Source organism: Lutjanus erythropterus, chromosome 20 (assembly GCF_056507025.1).
Source record: "Lutjanus erythropterus isolate fLutEry1 chromosome 20, fLutEry1.hap2, whole genome shotgun sequence".
In the NCBI taxonomy this organism is placed as follows: Eukaryota; Metazoa; Chordata; class Actinopteri; order Lutjaniformes; family Lutjanidae; genus Lutjanus; species Lutjanus erythropterus.
Genome location: NC_139336.1, coordinates 33253204 through 33259977, shown reverse-complemented (window position 1 = coordinate 33259977; position 6774 = coordinate 33253204). Strand labels below are relative to the sequence as shown.

Genomic DNA, 6774 nt, shown 5'->3' with positions numbered 1-6774 from the left:
GTTAATGGGATGACAGAAAAAGGTTTATTGGTTAACAATGGAGGCCATTAGTTAAGCTTAGCAAAAAGACAAGAAAGAGCTGACTTGGTCTGTCAGAAGTCCAAAAATAGACTTATTAACACTTTTAAAGCACTTTTAAACCTAAACCAGCTGTATCTGTTACCTGCAGAGGAGCTCTGGGAGGATGGACACAAAGAAAACGTTCCAGCTCATAATTCTGCCCCAAAACACAAACTCAAGCTTTTACACTTCTGTTCAAATTAAACAGATAAGATGCAGCCAAGGGTGGAAGTAACTAATTACAAATAAATTACAAATAAATTACTGGTACTTGATTTTCAAGTCTGTATTTTACTTGTGCTTAAGTATGCATTACAGCATGTAATCTACTTCGATTCCGTGCTACTAATGATGATGCATTAAACATCAGCGGTTAAAAAGTAACTGAGTAGTTTTTTAGAAGAATACTTTGTACTTTGAGATTTTCAGTACTCTTTCCACCACTGGATACAACATGTTACTGATCTTTAGAGGTGCTGGGAGGTGAGTTTTTGAACCTCAGACTTCAAACTGTTTCCCCCTGTTTCCAGTCTTTATGCTAAGCTAAGCTAACGATATCCTGGCTTCTTATTTACTGCACAGATATGATGGTGGCATCGACTGTCTCTTCCATGAAAACAAACAAGCGTAGTTCTTAAAATGTCCTCCTGTTTCTACAAAATCAACAATGCCAGCCTAATTTTGCAAATGTTATTTAGTCTGGAACCTCTCAGTTCGTCTTTCATCTGACACATGCAAGATGAGGCGATGCTCAGTCCATTTTCTGGAAGGAAAAGAATGATGATCTGGTCACAAACTTCCTCAAATTACAGCTCAACAGCTGACAAGAATATGTTTCTGAAAAGATTTGAGGAAGAAATAGACAATGCACAGAATATTTGATCAATACTTCAGGGTTTGACGGCCTGATCTGAGTTTCGTGAGACTGGGGCGTTCCGCTCGAAAGAAATCTGGACGGGTGATGCCCCCTGATTGAATAAATGGTTGTGATTGGCCCAATAGGAACCAGAATGGGCGGAGATTTGTTTGAATGGGAGGAGGGCCAGATGTATCAGACAGCAGACAGCAACTCCTGTGTTCTGCAAGATAAAATTAGTGATTTTGTCAATGGAGTCTGGTTGATTTGGAAAGAGTGATATTTGGCTCTTATAATAGTGATTTCCCATCAAAAATGTCTGTCTGACAGCAAGGTAAAGCTGTGAAAATATGCTAAATATAGTGTACAATTAAACTACTATTGATTTCCTTGTACTTCAGTTGCTTCTTCAAACTGGGGGCGTGTCTATCACCATCTCCTGCAGGTAAAACACTGACTATGGGTAAGTACCACACTCCAAATAATCCGAACACAAACCTGACAGCAGTTCTACCTCATGTTCAGATGTCTTCAGCCACAGTGTCATGATTCGTTGAGGCGTGTCCTCACTCACCTACAAACATCCGTTTATATTTTGTGTCTCATCTGCATTTCATTTGTTTGAGCAGCAAACGAAGACAGTGAACGTTTTCACCTTGAATAAATGTTTTGACTTCATTTATACTTCTGCTAAACGGGAAAGTTCAGAAAACGTGTCCTCAAGAAGTTTGCTACACAAATACACACACACACACACACACACACACACACACACACACACACACACACACAGACTATTTCGGGGAACATTTCCTTTCAAGCTGCAGCCAGTTGACGGCAAACACATTAGTCAACATGACAGAAACGTCTATTCATGAAGCAAATAAAGAGACCTCTTCTTAATTAACATCTAAACCCACATGTCACACACACACACACACACACACACACACACACACACACACACACACACACACGTTCATTTAACCTGTTGTTTCCTGAGCTAATTGAAGTTGACTGTGCGTCTGTGTTGCTGCAGAGAATACACCCTCCTTTTCATTTGGGGGATTGTGTGTGTGTGTGTGTGTGTGTGTGTGTGTGTGTGTGTGTGTGTGTGTGTGTGTGTGTGTGTGTTGGGTGGGTGCAGGGGTAATGGGTGGGGGTCAGGGTGGAGCCGCTGAGTCTAAGCCAGCACACAGAGAGGGGTTGTTGTGCTGGAAGTGGCTTTAAATCACTCGCTGCACAATCTGCTCGACCACAACTATGAAAACTGTTAGAAATATGACGGACTGAGCTGACAGACGGCGCGCGGATCGGCGAGGACAGAAAACAAAACCTCGGTTTATTGGGGCGCTGCGGAGACAATTTTACACTGCAGACACCCAAATGACTGAAGGGAAGATGATAGATGTTGCAACAGGCCAATAAGTCAGTCAGTTAAATTAAAAAATGCCAAAATAAACCATTTCCAATATTCAGACAGTGCTGTTGTTTCACAGAATAAAAACATGAATGGGTTTAATCAACATAAAGGAATAGTTCAGCATTTTGATAAGAGTTAGATGTTCAGATTGATTGTCTGTTTGGTAAATGTGAAACTGGTTAGCTTAGCTTAGCATAAAGACTGGAAACAGAGGGAGACAGCTAGCCTGGTTCTGTCCAAAGGTAACTAAGTCCATGTTAAGAAATCACTGCTCTCTCTCGCTGCAAATTTTAGAGATGCTGGTAGACAGAGGTGGCTGAAGATCAAGATCAAGAACCAATGCTAAACTGGTACCGGTTCCTGATTGGTCAGAATCAAAATATTGGTTAGCTGCTTGACAAATTATACTGATTTTGATATTTGAGTCATGTTACATGAACAGGTGACAGGGCAAAATATTCAAAAGTGTTTGCTCGCTTTACTAAATTTAATGAAAATGCAGATTTATGGAATATCGCAGGAAGCTAGTTAACTTGTTACTTTTGCAAAAGTAAAAAGTAATAACATAATTGAATCTTTTCACATCTTTTCATGTCATGTCTTTAATTTTTGCACCAAATTATGGCGAGCAGTATCAGCAAAGTGGTAGGTGGAACTTTCAGGCTGTTGTGTCCTCTTGTAAAAGCATTACATTAAAAAATGTATGTACTGTTGGAATATTATGGATACAAATGTTTTAACACGACAGAAATAATATTAACAACGGTATTTTGTTCATTAACTGAGCAGATGTTGTATTTACAGTTCATTCTCACTCCCAACGCGTCAAATACATCAGCATACACTTAAAAATATGATGGAAGTTTTAATTGGCTGTCGAAGTCAGGTGAACGAGAACGTCTGAGTTTGGAGGAAGTGAGTGGATGGATGGGTCATATACAGGAAACAGGCCTTTCAGCCAAGAGACTAAAGTTTGTGTCCCATGTGAACCAAAAGTCGACCTTGACTTTATGTTAGGTATGTAAGTTATGTACATTACGTTACCTACATGACTTGCGTAACATATTTATTTTAACCCAAACCACAACCTTTTCCTAAACCTAACAAAACAGTTTCTGTTGAATTTGAGTGACATTAAATGTCAGCACAACAGCATCAGCAAACTCTTTGTTTGTGTATTTCCCCCACATAAATCATATTCATTCAGTTACAACCTCAGAGACGTTCTCATTAACACTGACAATCACGGAAACGTACAGATTAATATGCTGAGGGCTTATTATTGTTGCTCTGTCGACTTACAACATTTCCAACAGGACTGTGAACACAACACATACATCACAGATACAACAGAGCTGTCTGAAGTCCTCCTGGAGGTTTTTCCTCCAGTCACCAGACCCTAACCTCACCAGGGACAAGGACACATCACACACTGCACAATCTGTAGGCTACACTAGAAGAGAGACGCAAGAAATATATTTTAAAAAATATGTCTTAAAGGCATGGGTATCACAGACCGACTCCAGAACAAGGACGTAATCACTCAGATTACTCAATCAGTACACGTCCATGTTGTGAGTCACTCCACTGAAACTTCATGCAAATTAAAAAACAAGTCAACAAAACAATGACTATCAGCAAGAAATGACGAATTGTTCTTGAGTCATATTAGCGATTAAATTCATGATGTTGTAATTTCTTTGGTAAAGCTGCTTTTTTTTCTAGTTTCTGGACCCAAAAAACTGTAAAAACTGTTTTTATTTATTTTTATTATAAGTCCATTATGCACAAATGCACAATTCACAAAAGTAGATATATAAACATAATGATTACTGATGTATATACAAATGTTATATAAAGATAATTAGTAAAAATAAAGACATAAATCAAATAATATACAATTTCCTTGTAAGACTTTACTTGTTATTATTATGTTATTATACTCTAATCCATCCTTTTGTATCATTTACACATCAATTATTATTATTATTATTATCATTATTATTATTATTATTATTATTATTATTATTATTATAGCTCTTTTACAATTATTTCCATATCCACAACTGTTTTTTGTACTTTTATTAACAGTTTTAACATGTTGTTTTCTTTTACCTTTTGCCTTTAATCATTTGTATCTTTTGTTTTTATATTGTATCTTTTAAATCATTGTTTACTCGACGTCATTGTAAATGAGAGCCAGCCCTCAATGAATTTTCGAGTTAAATAAAGTTTAGAACAATAATCATCTTTGTCCTCTCGTTTCTTTTCTGTTTTGTGAAGCACTTTGCATCATATTAAGCATTTTAAAAAGTTTATTATATTATTGGTTAGCTTGTTTTGCCTGCTTGTTTTCTGTTGTTATCCAGTCCAAACAGTGCCAAAAAAGTGCGTGTTCCATCACTCCACTAAGCAACATTATGTCTAATAAGAGCGAGGAAATAGTCCATAAAAACCTAAATTACAGATGTTGTTCTCGGTCTGTTAATAGAGAATCAGAGTTCTGTATCCTACCTCTGTCAGTGCGCTGTGTTGCGGTGGAAGCCTGAATCTGCGGCGGTCCAGATGCGGAATGGAGCGCAAAGTGATTACGCACAGTGAAGGTGAGAGGAAACAGGCGCTGTGGATGTTTTCAGTCTCTCCTGTTGGCTTCAACTAAAGAAACACAAGTGTTTCAGAGAGCAGCGAACACGCGCATTCCTCCTCCTCCTGTGTGTGTGTGTGTGTGTGTGTGTGTGTGTGTGTGTGTGTGTGTCTGTGGGGGGATGAGAGGACTTTGCGCTCTGACGCACGCAGGTGAAAATAATTTCCAGAATCTTTTGCTCCAAACTGACGCAAAAAAGAAAAGCAGCGTCACCAAGCAGTGAAATCAGGAGTGTGTCAGAGGTGTTGTCACTTTGCTCCTCATCACTGCAGATCCACAGAACCTGAACTGTCCTCTCTGGGTTGTTGTTCTTGGTCTGAAACAAAGGAGGCGCCCAGCTCAGCCCCTGTTGCTCAATGTGTGATGACAGAGTTGATTTAGAGAGTTGTTTCCTCTGCTCCTCCTGTCTCTGAGCTCTAAGTCCCATAAAAGGTCCCCTTTAAAGTCCATCTGCTCCAATAAAAAAAAAAAAAACTTTTCTTTAAAGTATCCTCACCTGTGAGAATCAGAAGGATTCTCAGCACATAGACCCGACCATTTATGTTATACTGAATTCTATGTTTCAATTTAACGTCCTAAAATTCTCCGACTGAAACAATCTGTTCCAGGTTTCCTTCATTTATCTGGAGAACATGAACCTGAAACACAGAATGACAAAAACAGGCAGGATTTTACTAACTAACTGAGGTCAAGAGTCCAAGTTGCCCCCGGTGCAACACCACCTCTCTCCATGAGTGTCCTTGAGCAAGACACTGAACCTGAAGTTGCTCCTTATGGACACACCAGCAGCTGCACCACCATCAGTGTCCGTTTAAAAGTGCTTTTCATCTTATTTTAATTATATGCAAGACTTTAAAAAACATTAAAAACATTAAAAAAATTAACAAAAATGATCAACTAAATGTGAAGAAATAATGGTTTTGACTGCGGATGCTCCTGGCGACTAATTTCCCTGTTGATTAAATGCATTAATAGTAAAAGAAAATAATACATTATGGTGCTTTTACTGTAGCAGAGGACGTGAATACTCCCTCCTCCACTGGCAGAGGATAACTTTTATTGTCCCTCCCATGTTGCGTTGCTAATGATTAGATTGAAAAGTTGAATCCAGCCGAGTTCAAGCAGCCAGAATCTAAACTGAGACACACCTACACTGAAACCTGACACTGTTCTGACTCATGTAAACAGGGTCAATGCTGACTGCTTCATAAACAACAGTGAAATCTTCACTCAAGAGTTTTGGGGGACCAAGAAGGGAGTGAGACAGTTTGTGTTTCTGACTACTTTCAGAGGGACGGTTTGTCCCTGTTGTTCTTTCAGCTTCACACTCTGTGGATGTTGACAATAACCAGCTTCATCATACCAGCTATCCAGGATCACCAAAGTTAAGTTTTTTGTGAAGCAAGCAACCAAAAAAAAAATCATCTCAGAACCCATCTGCTGTAATGTGATGATGATTTAGCCTCTGAGGACCAATGTCCAGTGTAACCAGAGGACATCCTGATAACAGACATCCAGGCTCAGACTTCCTCTTCCTTCTGTGTGCCAGTCATTGTTAACAGTCCAATCAGCAACTTGAGATGCAAGAATGGGGCTGGACTTGAGAGACGGCGTCTATGACCAGGTTGGAAAAGCATTTTAGTCAACGCTTTCCGCCTCTTTTGTTCTCCACTCTGACTGTTTACCTGCATGCAGTCAAAGTCCGCTTGAACGTGATTAGTCAGTGATGCTTGGACTACAAGTAGAAACTGGAATGCTTCTGATATTAAAATCTTGTCACTTGCCTACAGA

General features: G+C 39.1%; 1 protein-coding gene across 1 annotated transcript in view; it reads right to left on the bottom strand.

Moving 5' to 3' along the window:
• The window catches only part of hapln1b (hyaluronan and proteoglycan link protein 1b), a 30601-nt gene extending 25502 nt beyond the window's left edge, over positions 1 to 5099 (bottom strand). Inside the window, exon 1 of the mRNA XM_084746028.1 lies at positions 4854 to 5099. The gene's annotated coding sequence lies outside the window, so the exon portion shown is untranslated. The remainder of the gene's footprint in view (positions 1 to 4853) is intronic.
• Positions 5100 to 6774: the final 1675 nt, after the last annotated feature.